The sequence below is a fragment of the Panthera leo genome, chromosome A2, assembly GCF_018350215.1.
Source record: "Panthera leo isolate Ple1 chromosome A2, P.leo_Ple1_pat1.1, whole genome shotgun sequence".
Taxonomy (NCBI): domain Eukaryota; kingdom Metazoa; phylum Chordata; class Mammalia; order Carnivora; family Felidae; genus Panthera; species Panthera leo.
The window spans coordinates 50872177-50888295 of record NC_056680.1 but is presented as its reverse complement, the minus strand read 5'-3'; positions in this window follow the sequence as shown (position 1 = coordinate 50888295).

Below are 16119 nucleotides of genomic sequence, written 5' to 3'. Positions count from 1 at the left end.
TTGCTTTGCTCAGGGCGACTGTGTTGTGTGAAGAGCACAGGGCTATGAAGTGAATGCTGGAAACACCAACACATAAAGGTCAGAGGAATGTCCAAAAGGAGAGAACAAAGGAAGAATCAGAGCTGTGAGGAAAATCATGAAAGTGTGTTATGGAAACCAAGGGTTTCAAGTTCAAGGGAAAGGTCAACTGGAGCCAAGAAGTTCAGAATTAGGGACTGAAAAATGTGCCTACTGGATTTGGAAGCAAGGACACCATTGTTGAATTTCAGGATGTGGAATCTTTCTTTATATGAAACAGTTCTGAATGTTCCTAGATCATGGCCAGTAAGAGGTTTTTGTTTGTTTGTTTGTTTGTTTGTTTGTTTGTTTGTTTTAAGTTTATTTGGAGAGAGAGGGAGAGAGAGAGAACAGGGGAGGGGCAAAGAGAGAGAATCCCACGCAGGCTTCACACTGTCAGCATAGAGCCTGATGTGGGGATTGTACTCACGAACTGTGAGATCATGACCTGAGCTGAAATCAAGAGCTGGTCACTTAAGACTAAGCCACCCACGTGCCCCATGGCCAGTAAGAGTTTAACGGTAAAGAGAGAACGACTGAGAAGAGGCAAGAAAGCCTTTTTTGGGGTAGAGGGAAGTACAAGATTTAGGGAGCTCTTGCCTGATAGTATCCATTTTCTCAATGAAGCAGGAGGCAAGACTGTCCACTGAGAGGAGGGAATGAGCAGTGGGGTAGAAGAAATGGTGAAAGTTTGGAACAGTTTCTACAGGAGCTGCCAAAGGACCACAAAACTGATGGATGACCATGAATTTATGGAGACATCAACCAACAGGAGGGCAGGCACAGAGAAGGCTGACTGTAGATTTGTAGGTAGGTGCCAGGTAAGCAGAGTGTCCTAAAAGAGTGTTTCACTCCTACCATGAGATCCAGGTTGCTTACAGAAAGACAGCCTGTGATGGGACAGATAGACGGAGAAAATAAGGGACTAAAGTTTATGTGAAAGAGCTGGAAGGAGAGGAAATTGTGGTTAGAAACCTGGGTGCTTGACCTGAATATTCTAATTCTTAAAGACAGCTTTGAGATGTGAGGCACTGGGTAGGAGGTCTACCCAAATGGTGGGAATAGTGGCAGAAATTGGGGTGCAGATGAGCCAAAGTTGTCTGTCCAAGAACCAAAGGGAGTGGTGAAGGCTAAAATAGAAAGAAACTCCAAGCACAATAACCAGGTGTTGTGTGCATCAGTGGAGCAAGAATTTTTACCTGAAGGACAAGATGTATTTGGGAACATTTGGAGAGAACCTTCAGGCAAAAAGATGTATGAAAGAGGAGTCTCCACTTATTAAAAAAACTTTTTAAATGTTTTTATTTATTTTTGAGAGAGAGAGAGAGAGAGAGCACAAGTGGGGGTGGGGGCAGAGAGAGAGGGAGACCACAGAATCTGAAGCAGGCTCCAGGCTCTGAGCTGTTAGCACAGAGCCCGATGTGGGGCTCTAACTTGTGAGCTATGAAATCACGACCTAGCTGAAGTCAAACACTTAACCAACTGAGCCACCCAGGCACCCGAGGAGCCTCCACTTAAAAGAGCTGCAAAGGAGGTGGTGTCCTAAGGAGAGAACCATATTTCCATATCACATAAAAAATTTGTCTCTCAAAGAGGTGTCCAGAGAGCACAATAGAAAAGTTGGGAGAGAAGGATAGAACAGAGAAAGAACCACATTGTAAGGGGTCAAGAGCACCAAGAACCAGATGACACAGAGGACTCTTGTTTTGGGAAATGACTAAGGGTAACAAAAGCATGAAGTTGGTAGAACTCACGAGACTCAAAGCTTCAAATGGAGCTCCAGTTTGAAATCCCTTTCAAGTCCACTTAGGCACAGCAAAAGGACTGGTAATGCCAGCTGCTGGCACCTGAACAGATCTGGAGGTGCTGGAAGGCTCCTTTAGGTGCCAAAGCAGGTACAGAAATCCAACCTGAGTGGCCTGGAGGCTTCTTCAAATTCATTTACGCATTCAACAAAACATTAATCGAATGTCTGCTCTGGTCAGGTACTGCTAAGCTCTGGAAATACAGAAATAAATCAGACATAGGCCCTGGGCTCAAAAGATCACAGGCTGGTTAGTGGCAGGGTCGTTTGCCTATTTAGAAGCGCTAGGTAAGACTCTGGTTTTTGTTTTGTTAAACATGTTGCAGCATAAAACAAATGTACAGGTAGATGGAATATTATAAAATACCCTACTATTACCAAAGTGACAGATTCTTGCTATTCACCCCAGAAATCTTTCACTTGCCCATAATCACGATCCCCTTTCTTCTCTCAGAGTAACCACCACCTTGACTTTTATGGTAAACAGTTCCCAACTTTTATTTATGTTTTTCACCCAAGTGAACAACTTTAAACAAAATAGTTTAGCTTTGACTTTATTTTTACGTCTTTTCCCACCTAATTTCTTTTTATCCCTACTTGTAATTTGTTGACGAAATTTGTTATGCAGTGTTCCACAGATGGAATTTTGCTGGCTTCATGCTTGGGGTGTAGTTGAGCAAATTTCTCTGTTCTCTATATTTACAGCAAATTGGTATTTGGATCTAGATGCTTATTCAGATTCAGGTGTGTGTGTGTTGCATTTTAATAAATGCTTCATAGTTTTTGGGTTTTTTTTCATCATCAGATACATAATGTCCAACTGTTTTTGTGTCATTAGAAGTTACAAAACAGTGATGTTCCAATTCTATCATTCTGTCTTCAGGTATTTGTGGAAACACTTCTAGAAACACCCGTATTTACAACCTACTTGGCCAGTCACACAATGTATGTAGGAAAGACAAGGAAAATACTGATGTTCCCCTTTATTTAAGTTTTCAAAAATAGAGTTTGTTCCCTAACATCTTCCAGAGATGAACAATTATTATGTTTTGGTACCATTATGAACTCATGAATTTAAACATATTTGGTGTATTTTGTTCCATTACATTTCTTAGCCTCATTAATGGTTAAAATGTCCCATCACTGGTCAGCAGAGGCCTCTTTAAAGAGAATCTTTTACACCTAACCCTAATTATCTTTGATGGTATCCTTCCTCTCAGGTATGACAAGATGTTCTAGACTGATCTTGTACATTTCCTTCCTTAGATCAAAGTCAGCAATTTCTCCAAGAAGCCCTATTTCCAAGATTTTCCTGTTGATAGAGCTAAGACAGGGACACACAAAACTTGTATGTATATAGGATCCATCCAACAGATCTGTTTATATCTCTCTGTCTGTCCATCCATCCATCCTGCCCTCCCTCCATCCAACCATCCATCCATCCATCCATCCATCCATCCATCCATCCGTGATAAAATCCTCATGAGTTGATACTGATACATGAAAGGCTTTGGTTTAACATCGAACTATAATTCCTTTCCCCTTCTATATTGAGAATCCTGTCAAAGACATTGGATTCATTTGCTTTGTCCCACATTAAAGGCTTCAGATACACTGCCACCAATATGATCACTAAAAATATACTCTTTTCAGCTTATATTTTTTAGTTGTACTATATCGATCTTGCCTAGGTCACATAAATCATTTATTTTTAAAGATTTTAAGTAATCTCTACACCAAACATGGGGCTCAAACTATAACCCTGAGATCAGATCACATGCTCCACTGACTTGAGTCTGCCAGGAGCCCCACATAAACTTTTTTATAGTACAACCTCTCTTTACATCCCTCATTTACTCTTAGTTCTACATATAGCTAACTGTATATAATTAACTCACTACCAGATTTTCTGTTGATGTTTCTCAAGACAGTTTGTCTGAAGCTTTTTCTTTTTTTTCCTAATTAAACAAAAATATTTTAGAGAGAGAGAGCACAAGTGGGGGAGAAGGACAGAGAGAGAGAGAGAGAGAGAGAGAGAGAGAGAGAAAGAGAGAGAGAATCCCAAGCAGGCTCCACACTCAGCACAGAGCTGACGTGGAGCTCGATCCCACGGCCCTGGGATCATGACCTGAGCTGAAACCAGGAGTTGGAATGCTCAACCGACTGAGACACCCAGGTGCCCCTGAAGCTCAGTTTTTAATGGATTCTTCTCCTTTTTTTTTTTTTTTTTTAATGTTTATTTTTGAGAGAGAGAGAGAGACAGTGCAAGTGGGATGGGGGCAGATAGAGAAAGGAGACAGAATCCGATGCAGGCTCCAGGCTCTGAGCTGTCAGCACAGAGCCTGATGCAGGGCTCAAACCCACCAACTGCAACATCATGACCTGAGCTGAAGTTGGATGCTTAACTGATTGAGCCACCCATGCGCCCCAGTTTTTAATAGATTTTTAAAAAAATTTTAATGTTTATTTACCCTCGAGAGACAGAGACAGAGTGAGAGAGAGGGAGAGGCAAAGAAAGGGAGACACAGAATCTGAAGCAGGCTCCAGGCTGTCAGCACAGAGCCTGATGTGGGGCTCTAACTTACAAACCATGAGATCATGACCTGAGCTGAAGTTGGATGCTTAACCGGTTGAGCCACCCAGGTGCCCCTTTAATAGATACTTAAGAGCTAACAAAAATGAAAAATGTCCAAGTTCTTGCACACTGAGGATAGATTGCTGCTGTCATATACTTGAAAGTCAGTTTGGTTGGTATGAAACACTTGGCTCAGTCTGAATATTTTATTATTTTTAAAAAACTTAAAAAAAATTTTTAACGTTCATTTATTATCGAGAGACAGAGAGACACAGAGTGTGAGCAGGGGAGGGGCAGAGAGAGGGGGAGACACAGAATCTGAAATTGGTTCCAGCTCTGAGCTGTCAGCACAGAGCCCGATGCGGGTCTCGAACTCACAAACTGTGAGATCATGACCTGAGCGAAAGTCAGTCGCCCAACCAACTAAGCCACCCAGGTGCCCCTAAAAAACTTTTTAAAAATGTTTATTTTTAGAGAGAGAGCGATCAAGCAGGGGAGGGGCAGAGAGAATGGAGAGAGAGAGAACTCCAAGCAGGCTCTGCGATGTCAGTGCAGAGTCCAATATAGCTCAAACCCAAGAACTGTGAGATTGTGACCTGAACTAAAATCAAGAGTCAGATGATCAACCAACTGAGCTACCCAGGCATCCCTATTATTTAATTAATTAATTAATTTATTGACTGGGGAATGGGTAGAATCCCAAGTAGGCTCCATGCTGTCAGCAGAGCCTGACACGGGGCTCGAACTCAAAACCATGAGGTTAGGACCTAAGCTGAAATCAAGAGATGCTTAACTATCACTGTCTTGAGTATTTTATTTTAATATTTATTATTATTTTCTTTAACTTTTTAAAGTTTATTTACTTATTTTTGAGAGAGAGAGAGAGACAGAGAGAGAGAGAGAGAGAGAGAGAGAAAGGGAGGGAGAAAAACCCAAGCAGGTTCTGCACGGCCAGCACAGAGCTCACCTGAATCTTGAACCCATGAACAATGAAATAATGACCTGAGCTGAAATCAAGAGCCGGATGCTTAACTGATTGAGCTACCCAGGAGCCCCTAAATATTTTTGAGAGAGAGAGACAGCGAGAGAGGGAGAGAGAGAGAGAGAGAGAGAGAGAGAGAGAGAGAAAGCAGGGGAGGGACAGAGAAAGAGGGAGTCAGAGATCTGAAGTGGGCTCCATGCTGACGGGCTCTGCCCTGACAGCAGAGAGAGCCTGATGCGGGGTCGGACTTATGAATCGGGAGATCATGACCTGATTAGAAGTCAGATGCTTAACCAACTGAGCCATTCAGGAGCCCCAACAGTCCGAGTATTTTAAATATTTCATCTTTTTTCATCAATAAAGTGTTGCTGTGAAAAAAAAACCTGATATAATGATATAGCTAAATTTTCTTCCCATTTAAGTAACTTTCTGGGAAGCCTGGATACCCCAAATTTTTTCCTTTTCTTTAAACTCCAACAGTTTTACTAGGATGTCTTGATATTGGTCATTCTGGGTTCCAGATATGCAGTATCCTCTTTCAATTGGTAGTTTAAAATATTTCAGGAAAGTTTTCTTAAATTATAACTTTTGGTATTTGTTTTGTTTCCTTATTTGTCTTTGGGAACTCCTATTATACACATTTTGTGTCTTTTTTGACCTGTCTTCTATACTTGTCACCTTTTAAACAAAACTTCTTTTGCAGTTTTAGGTTCGCAGCAAAACTGAGAAGGTATAGTGATTGCCACATTTTCCCCCACCACTTACACATGCATATCCTCCCACCTTCTCAACATCCCCCATGAGAACAGTACATTCGTCAAAATTGATGGATCTATAATGACACATGATTATCACCCAAAGCCCACAGTTTACATTAGGGTTCACTCTTAGTGTTATACATTCTGTGGGTTTGGACAAATGTGTAATGGCAGATCTCTACTGCTGCAGTATCATAGAAAATAATTTCACCATGCTAAAAATCCTGTATCCCACCCACTTATTCTTCCCTCCCTACAACCCCTGATCTTTAACTGTCTCCATACTTATGCATTTTCTAGGATGTCAGAGGATTAGAATCATACACTATGTAGCTTATTCCAACTAGTTTCTTTCACCATTAGTAATATACATTAAAAGTTCTTCCATGTTTTTTTTTTTTCATGGTTTTAACAGCTCATGTCATTAGTGCTGAATAATATTCAATTTTCTGGATACATCAGTTTATTTATCCAGATATTCACCTACTGAGGTACGTCTTGGTTGCTTCCAAATTTTGGCAATTATCAATAAAGCTGCTGTAAACATCCATGTGCAGGTTTTTGTGTGGACATAAGTTTTTAACTCCTTTGGGTAAATACCAAGGAGTGTGACTGCTGGACTGTATAGTTAAGAGTACATTTATTTTGGGATGCCTGGGTGTCTCAGTCAGTTAAGCGTCTAACTTCGGCTCAGGTCATGATTTCACAGCTCTTGAGTTTGAGCCCCCCACTGGGCTCTATGCTGACAGCTCAGAGCCTGGAGTCTGCTTTGGATTCTGTGTCTCCCTCTCTCTCTGCCCCTCTCCTGCTTGTGCTAAGTAAATAAACATTAAAAAAAGAGTATGTTTAGTTTGTAAGAAACTGCCAAAATATCTTCCAAAAGTAGTTGTACCATTTTGCATTCCCACGAGCAATGAATGAAGGTATTTATCACTTTGTATCCCCATCAGCATTTGGTGTTGTCAGTGTTTTGGATTTTGGCCATTCTAATAGGTAACTAGAGACATCTCATTATTGTTTTAACGTGCCATTCCCTAATGACATATGATGTTGAGCATCTTTTCACATACTTATTTGCCATCTGTACATGAAGCGTCTATTCTGTTCAGATCTTTGGCCCGTTTTTTAATCAGGTTCTTTTTTTCTTTGCCAAGGATATGAGAGGGAAGCAATCTGCAGATAACTACAAATAAAGCTTTATTTAAGAGCTCTAGAAGGCTTTATACCTACTGGTGGGTATCAGTAACAATGGACCTTAAAATGCATGCACACATTAAGTAGAGCCTTTAAAAACCAATGTGTCTAAATAATATGTTAAATCTTTTATGAGTAAACTAAACACTACTTCTTCTCCTCACTACCATTTCTGTTTTATAAGGTCCTTTAGGCAGAAAATTTCCTTGTACTTAAAAAAAAAAAAAAAAAAGAAATATTGCCATTTGCAACAATATACATGAAACTTGAGGGTATTGTGCTAAGTGAAATAAGATAGAGAAAGACAAATAACATATGATATCACTTATATGTTACTGTTTGTTGGCTCTTGAGTTGTATGAGCTTCTTACATATTTTGGATATTAACTCCTTATTAAAATCCTCAACTTTGTTGGATCTTCTAGGAAATTAGTTAAATCCACATTAATTTTTCCAAAAAGGTTTTTCTCTCCTTTCCTCATGTCCCTTCTGTCAATTTCTTAAATAATTAAAGCACATTCATGGGGTGCCTGGGTGGCTCAGTCGGTTGAGCGTCCGACTTTGGCTCAGGTCATGATCTCGAGGTCTGTGAGTTCGAGCCCCACCTCAGGCTCTGTGCTGACAGCTCAGAGCCTGGAGCCTGCTTCTGATTCTGTGCCTCCCTCTCTCTCTCAAAAATAAATAAAGATTAATTAAAAAAAAAAAAAGAAGAAAAAAAAAAGAATTAAAGCACATCTTGTATGCTAGCCCTGTGGAGAATAAACAGAGTGAAATCCTGATCTTAAGGAAATTATAGTTATATTGGTAGACATAAAAGGTTTAAACAGAGGAAATAAGGCTAACAGTGTTGGCCGGACCTAAAACATGAAGGCTATGTATGTCTGATGTTACATTCTCCCTGTTAAGTCTTATTGTTGATTTTTAAAATTGAGATTTAACATATAACATTAGTTACAGTCAGGTGTAGAACATAAGGGTTAAATGTATGTATATATAGTTGACCCTTGCATAGCTCAAAATCCATGTATAACTTCTGACTTCCCAAAAACTTAACTAGTAATAGCCTACTGTTGAGCACATAAGCCATACCAACATGAACAGTCAATAAAAGCATATTTTATAGGTTATATAGTGTATTCTGACAATAATACCTAACTATCCCCCTGGTATTTCTACCTATGTGGTTTGTCTGTAATTTGTTTCAAATTGCTGCAAATCTCCAAACATTTTTCCAATATGTTTACTGAAAAAAATCCACATAGAAGTAGGTCTGCAAAGTTCAATCTCACATTGTTCAACAGGCAACTCACTGTAAAATGATCACAATGTCTAGTTAACATCCATCACCAGTTACAACAAACTTTTGTGATGAGGACATTGAAGACCTACTCCTTCAGGAACATGTGAATATACACAATATTAATTATATAGTCACCATGCTATACACAACACCTATAGGATGTATATTTTTTAACTGCGTATTTGACCTTTTGATCACTTTCACCTATTTAACCTTTCATCATTCCCTTGCAATCACCAATCTGTTCTCTGTATTCATGACTTTAGTTTCTTTTTTTTTTTTTTTTAAGCGTCCACATATAAGTGAGATTACATGGTATTTGTCTTTCTCTGACTTTAATTGATGTAGCAACATGCCCTCCAGGTCCATCCATGTTGTCACAAATAGCAAGATTTCATTCTTTTTTTTTTTTAATGGCAACTTAAAACAATTTTTTTTTAATAATTTTAAGTTTTGGGTGAGCACGTATGTGTGCATGTGCATGCGCAGGCATGTGAGGGGGAGAGAGGCAGAGAGAAAGAGAGAATCCCAAGCAGGCTCCATGCTGTCAGTGCAGAGCCCGATGTGGGGCTCAATCTCATGGACAACAAAATCATGACTTTAGCCAAAATCAAGAGTCAGATGCTTAACCAACTGAGCCAACACATTTCATTCTTTATGGCTGAATAATATTCACACACACACAGAGTCTTCATCCATCCATGCATGAATGGACATTTACGTTGCTTCCACATTTTGGCTACTGTCAATAATGCTACGAATACTTGGTGCACACATTTAAGTTAGTTTTTTCACTTCCTTTGGGTAAATACCCAGAAGTGGAATGGTGGATCATATAGTTCAATTTTTAATTTTTTGAAGAATCTCCATACTGTTCCCCACATTGGCTGTACCAGTTTACAGTTCCACCAATAGTGTATAAAGGTTCCCTTTTCTCCATATCCTTACAGACACTGTTTACTTCTTGTCTTTTTAAGAATAGCCATTTGCCATAGAGTTTAGAGGGTTTTTTGTTTCCTTGATTAACATGATTAACAGGATGTTGTTGCATCCAGGACACAGCAGCAGCCTCAGCCTTAAACTGTGTTTCTGCTCCTACCCCTGGAGTCCTGGGCAGCATGGAAGGGCCTGGCCACCCTATTGTAAGTAAATTCCATCAGAAATTCAACTGGCTTCCAAACTGGGGGTGGGGGGGAGGTGGGAGGGGAAGATATCCTAATAGGTGTGAGATGACATCTTTTTAAAATTTTTTAAAGTTTATTTATTTTGAAAGAGTGTGCAAGCAGGGGAGGTGCAGAGAGAGCAGAAGAGAGAATCCCAAGCAGGCTGCAGGCTGTCAGCGCAGGGCCTGATGTGGGGCTCAAACTGACAAACTGTGAAAACATGATCTGAAATTAAATCAAGAGTAGGATGCTTAACCAACTGAGCCACCCAGGTGCCCTGAAATGACATCTTATTGTGGTTTTGATTTGGACTTACCTGATTAGTGATGTTGAGCACCTTTTCACATACCTGTTGTCCACCCTTATTTTTTCTTTGGAAAAATGTCTATTCTGATTCTCTATCTTTAAATATTTGAGTTAGTGAATTGTGTGAGTTCTTTTTAGATTTTGGATATTAATCCCTTATCAGGTATGTGATTTGCAAACATTTCCTCCTATTCCATAGGTTGCCTTCTCATTTCGTTGACAGTTTCCCTTGCTATGCAGAAACTTTTTAGTTTGAGGTAGTCTCACTTGTTTATTTTCCCTTTTGTTGCCTTTGCTTTGGTGTCATATTCAAAAACTCACAACCAAGACTGATGTCAAAGAGCTCACTGCCTATGTTTTCTTCCAATTTTATGGTTTCAGGTCTTACATTCAAGTCTTTAATCCATTTAAAGTTCATTTTTTGTGTATGGTGTAAGATAGTGGTCCAATTTTATTCTTTTACATGTAACCATCCAGTTTTCCCAATATCATTTATTGAAGACACTGTCTTCCCCATTGTATATTTTTGGGTACTTTGTTGTAAATACATTGACCCTGTATGTGTGGGTTTATTTCTGGGCTCTCTATTCTGTTCTACTGATCTATGTGTCTGTTTTGATGCCAGTACCATACCGTTTTGATTACTATAACTTTGCAGTATAGTTTGAAATCAGAAAGCATTATGTCTCATCTTTGTTCTTCTCAAGATTGCTTTGGCTGTTCAGGCTCTTTGTGTCTCCATTTAAGTTTCAAGATTATTCATTTCAGGGAAACATGCCATTGGAATTTTGATAAGGACACCACTGAATTTGTAGATTGCTTTAGTTTGTTTTCTTATTGTTTCATTTTAGGAGTTCTTTGTATATTTTTGATTAACAGTCTTATCAGATGTATCTTTAGCAAATATTTTCTTCCAGTCTGGTTTGTCTTCCCCTTCTCTTGACAATGCCTGTTGCATAACAGAAGTCAACTTTAATCAAGTCCAGCTTACCAATTATTTCGTTAATGGATGGAGGCTTTGGGGTTTTTATCTAAAATGCCATTGCCAAACCCAAAGTTTTCTGGACTTTCTCCTACCTTCCAGTTGTTTAATAGTTTTCATTTTTACATTTAGGTCATAATCCATTTTGAGTTAATTTTTGTGGATATCCAGTTGTTATAACACCTTTGTTGAAAAGACTATCTTTTCTTCACTGTATTGCCTGTGCTCATTTGTCAAGTATCAGTTGACTATCTTTGTGTAGGTCTATTTCTGGGTACTCTAGTCTATTTGCCTATTCTTATTCCAATACCACATTTTTTTTTTTTTTTTTTTTTTAGTTTATTTTGAGAGCATGAGAGAACATGTGAGCAGGGGAGGAGCAGAGAAACAGAGGAAGAGAGAGGGAGAGAATCTCAGCAGGCTCTATGCTATCAGCACAGAACCTGACTTGGGGCTCAATCTCATGAACTGACAGATCATGCCCTGAGCTAGAATCAAGAGTCAGACACTTAACTGACTGAGCCACCCAAGCACCCCTCCAATACCACAATCTTGATTATTGTAGCTTTAAGTCTTGAAGTCAGGTAGTGTTACTCTTCTTTGTTCTTCTGTTCAATATTGTGTTGGCTATTCTGGGTCCTTTGCCTATTTGTTGATATCCACAAAATAACTTGCTGGGATTCTGAATCTATAGACCAGTTAAGAATGGACATTTTAATATGGACTCCTCCTTTCCACGACCGTGTAATATCTGTTTAGTTTTCTTTTGATTTCTGTCACTGGTTTTGTAGTTCTCTCCATATAAGTCTTGTACATATTTTGTTAAGACTTATACCTATTTCACTTTTACTGGTGCTAATGTAAATGTTTTAGTTTTCAAATTCCAATTGTTAGTGGTGTACAGGAAAGCAAGTGACATTTGTATATTAATCTTATATTCTGCAACCTTGCTATAAATGCTCAGTAGTCCTATGAGGTTTTGTTAATTCTTTCAGATTTGCTACGATTATGTCATCTGTGAAATTCTTCCTTCCCAATCCGTGTGCCTTTTATTTTCTTTTCTTGTCCTATAGCATTATCTATGATTTCCAGTACAATGTTTTACAAGAGTTGACTTCCTCCTTTCCTTACCTTATTCCTTTCTAAAAATATTTATTAAAAAAATTTTTTTTTATTATTCATTTTGGGAGAGACAGACCAAGTGGGAGAGGGGCAGAGAGAGAATCCCAAGCAGGGTCTGCATTGTCAGCAGAGTCTGATGCAGGGTTCAAACTCTGCAGGAGACCATGACCTGAGCCGAAATCAAGAGTTGAAAGCTTAACCAACTGAGTCACACCTTTTTGTTTTAAACTCCCTACCCATCCCTATTCTCAACCTTAATGGGAAAGCTTCTAGTTTCTCGCCACTAGGTACGATGTTAGGTGAAGGATTCTTGTAGTTGTTCTTTACCAAGCTGAGAAAGTCCTCTTTTTGGGAGGTATTTCTCACTTCTAAAAAATTATTTACATGTGTTTAGTAGGCTTCTATTGTTCATGGGAATATTATTCTGCTCTTTACTTTCTCATAACTGGGACTTGACTTTGATCCATTTTGTTACCATATTTACATGAGTTAGTTTTTCTGCATTTTTAGAGGGGAAGCGTGATTTATGAGTCTTTAATTTGTCCGTAAATATTAAAGTGTGGACTGTGCAAACAAGAGCTGTTTAAATCTAGCACTGAACATGCTTAGAACTTTATGACCAGTTGTTTATTTCAGGAGTTAAAGACCAAAGAAAGTTATTTAACTTTTTTCCCCTAATGTTTGTTTTTGAGAGAGACAGAGAGAGAGAGAGAGAGAACGAGGGGAGGGGCAGAGAGGGAGACACAGAATCCAAAGCAGGCTCCATGCTCTGAGCTGTCAGCACAGAGCCCAACACAAGGCTTGAACCCACAAACCACGAGACCATAACCTGAGCTGAAGTCAGCCATTCAGCCAACTGAACCACCCAGGCACCCCCCAAAGGAAGTTATTTAATAACCATTACATTGTTCCCTGAAGGAAAATAAATATATCCTGGATTTAATGGGAGAATCCTAGTTTCACTCTTATTCCAAACACATCCTTTAAGGTGACCTCCTCCCCTGCACCCCCCCCCCCACATCTCTATTTTAATTGTCTTGCTTGATTTGGACTGTATCAAGAGTTCCCTTCCAGTACGCACCTTTGTCCTGGGTACTCTGTTGATATGAATTTTCTTGAACAGCTCCAGCCCGCATCAGATGCTCCATTGTTTCCAATGAAACAGAAGGGGACACCATGCAGGTATTGTGGCCATTGGCGGTTTATTTCTACCCACCTTTTGTTTCAAGGCTCACAGGGACACCTAATTTTTTTGTGAAGTTGCCCAAGGTTTTTTGTTTTTGTTTTTTTTAAAGCTCTATGCTCAATGTGGAGGTGACCTCATGACCCCAAGATTCAGATTCACATGCTTCACGGACTGAGCCAGCCAGTCTGTTTTTAAGTTGCCCAATGTTTTGTTTTGCTATCATGACTGCTCTGTGTGCTTTTATGGGGAATTTGAGAAATATTCAATACTACTATTTCAGAATCCTTGCCAGGTTAAGTTTTGAATATAGGAGTAGGTAGAAGTTATAGGAGACATCATCTCCTTCAAAAACTATGCTTTTCTCCCAGCTACTTTCTTTATCAATCTTTAGCACAGAGTATATTAAGAATCTTGGTGGGGCACCTGGGTGGCTCTGTTGGTTAAGCACAGACTCTTGATTTCAGCTCGGGTCACGATCTCAGGTTTTGTGCCCCCTTCGTCGGGCTCTACATGGACAGTGTGGAGCCTATTTGGGATTCTCTCTACCCCTCTCTGCCTCTCCCCTACACTTTCTCAAAAATAAACAAACTTAAAATAAAAATTACGTAATTCATGAAACAAAACACCAAAAACCTTGGCAAATAACTTTCTCTCTCTTGAGCTTCACAGCAAGTTATGAAGGCTGTCCCAGCTGTTCGATGAATTGATAATCAGTGTAGTTTCAAAGCAAATGGCCTACTCCAATTGGACAACTGTGCATTTTATTCCTTCAGGGTAGGGTGATCTTTGTTAAACAGAACTCTGCACCATCAAACTGATGCCAAAAAAGGCCAAACTACTGTTTTTAACATAGGAAAAGGTATAATATACTTTCAGCTAGTTAAGTGATTATTTCTAGTCCATTTCATAGACTCTCTAGTTGTCTCTATTTGTTTCCTGTGAAAACTGCACAATTTCCATGGCTATCTGCTTTAGTCTATCATTTAGGAGAGAGAAATCTTGGACAAGTCGTATCCTCTGAAATTCATTCAAAAAACCCTGTAAAATGGGAGTAATACCTACATTATGCATTGTTAAGCATAAATGAGATAGAATGACATAAACAGAAGAGCCTGGTAAACTGCAAAGTCATATATAATAAGGAGGACAGTTGCAGTAGCTTATTTCTATAGTACTGTTCAGCTTCCTATTTTAATACTGTATCAAAAGCATAATACCTAGTAATACAGAGTAAGTACTTGATAATATAGGTAGTTGGCTGCCTTATTCACCTTCATATTCCTTGTACCTCTGTAGCCTAGCACACAGTACATGTTTAGTAAACTATGAATAAAACCTTCCAATTCTGACAAAAATCATATGGGCTTATTCATTATCCGAAGCTCTTCAGTACAGCTGAAACACTGCACTAGGCCTCAATTTCTCATCTTTAAAGTATGTTTTAGAAAGCATCTGGCTTGCTTTTATCACAGAATTGTAAGACAAAAAAGGCACTGCATATGAAAATGTTTTTAGTATATGTGCTGCCGAAGCGAGCACTGAAAATGTTTTTTAACAAGGACCAGGCACCTACTGACTCTAGGCAGAATTTGGCTGTGGCTGGTGGGAAGTTAACTAGGTATTCCAACGGACATTTAAAGAGGGTCTTCTAAGAAGAAAATAATTTTTATTATGTCTCCAACTGGTTATTTTCTTTTTAAAAACCTTTAAAGTTATTTTTTATTTATTTCACAAGAGAGAGAGAGCATGATCCGGGGAGGGGCAGAGAGAGGGAGAGAGAAAGAATCCCAAGGCTCTTGGGATCATCCCAAGCTGTCAGCCCAGAGCCCAATGTAGGGCTCAATCTCACACATCGTGAGATCATGACCTGAGCCGAAATCCAGAGATGGATGCTTAACTGACTGAGTCACCCAGGCGCCCCTTCAACTGGTTACTTTCTAAGTTCCTTAAAGAAATGGAGAGCATCTCCTCTATCTGTGAATCCTTCCAGTGCTTATTTGCAAAATGCAATCTATCAGAGCCTTCTGTAAATATCTTGTCAAACAAATGTTAGGGCAAAATACTGCCACATGAAACCATCAGCAAGCACTGCTGTTTACTTGTAAAACCTATTCTAACTACTTTACCTTATCCTCATTTATTACCATCTTAATGTAAGCCACCATTGTACTGCTGCCTACCTAAATAATTGCTATAAATTCTGAACTGGTTTCTTGTTTTTTATTCATCTCTCCCAAATTCAAAACAATCAGAATAATTTTTAAAAACCAAGCAACAAATCATAAACTAAAATATGTCACTTTATGTCAATATGTCACTATGTCAATCCTGCAATGACTTTCTCACTGTATTTAAAACCCACATTCTTGGGGCGCCTGGGTGGCTGAGTCAGTTGAGTGTCCGACTTCAGCTCAGGCTATGATCTCACAGTCCGTGGGTTCGAGTCCCGCGTTAGGCTCTGTGCTGACAGCTCGGAGCCTGGAACCTGCTTTGGATTCTGTGTCTCCCTCTCTCTCTGCCCCTAACCCACTCACATTCTGTCTCTTTCTCAAAAATAAACATTAAAAAAATAAAAAATTAAAAAAAAAAAACAACAACCCACATTCTTTAAACCCAAAGGCTCTTTATCAGGAACCAGCAAATTACATAGCCTATAGGCCAAATCTGACATGCTATGTTTCTGTGAAAAT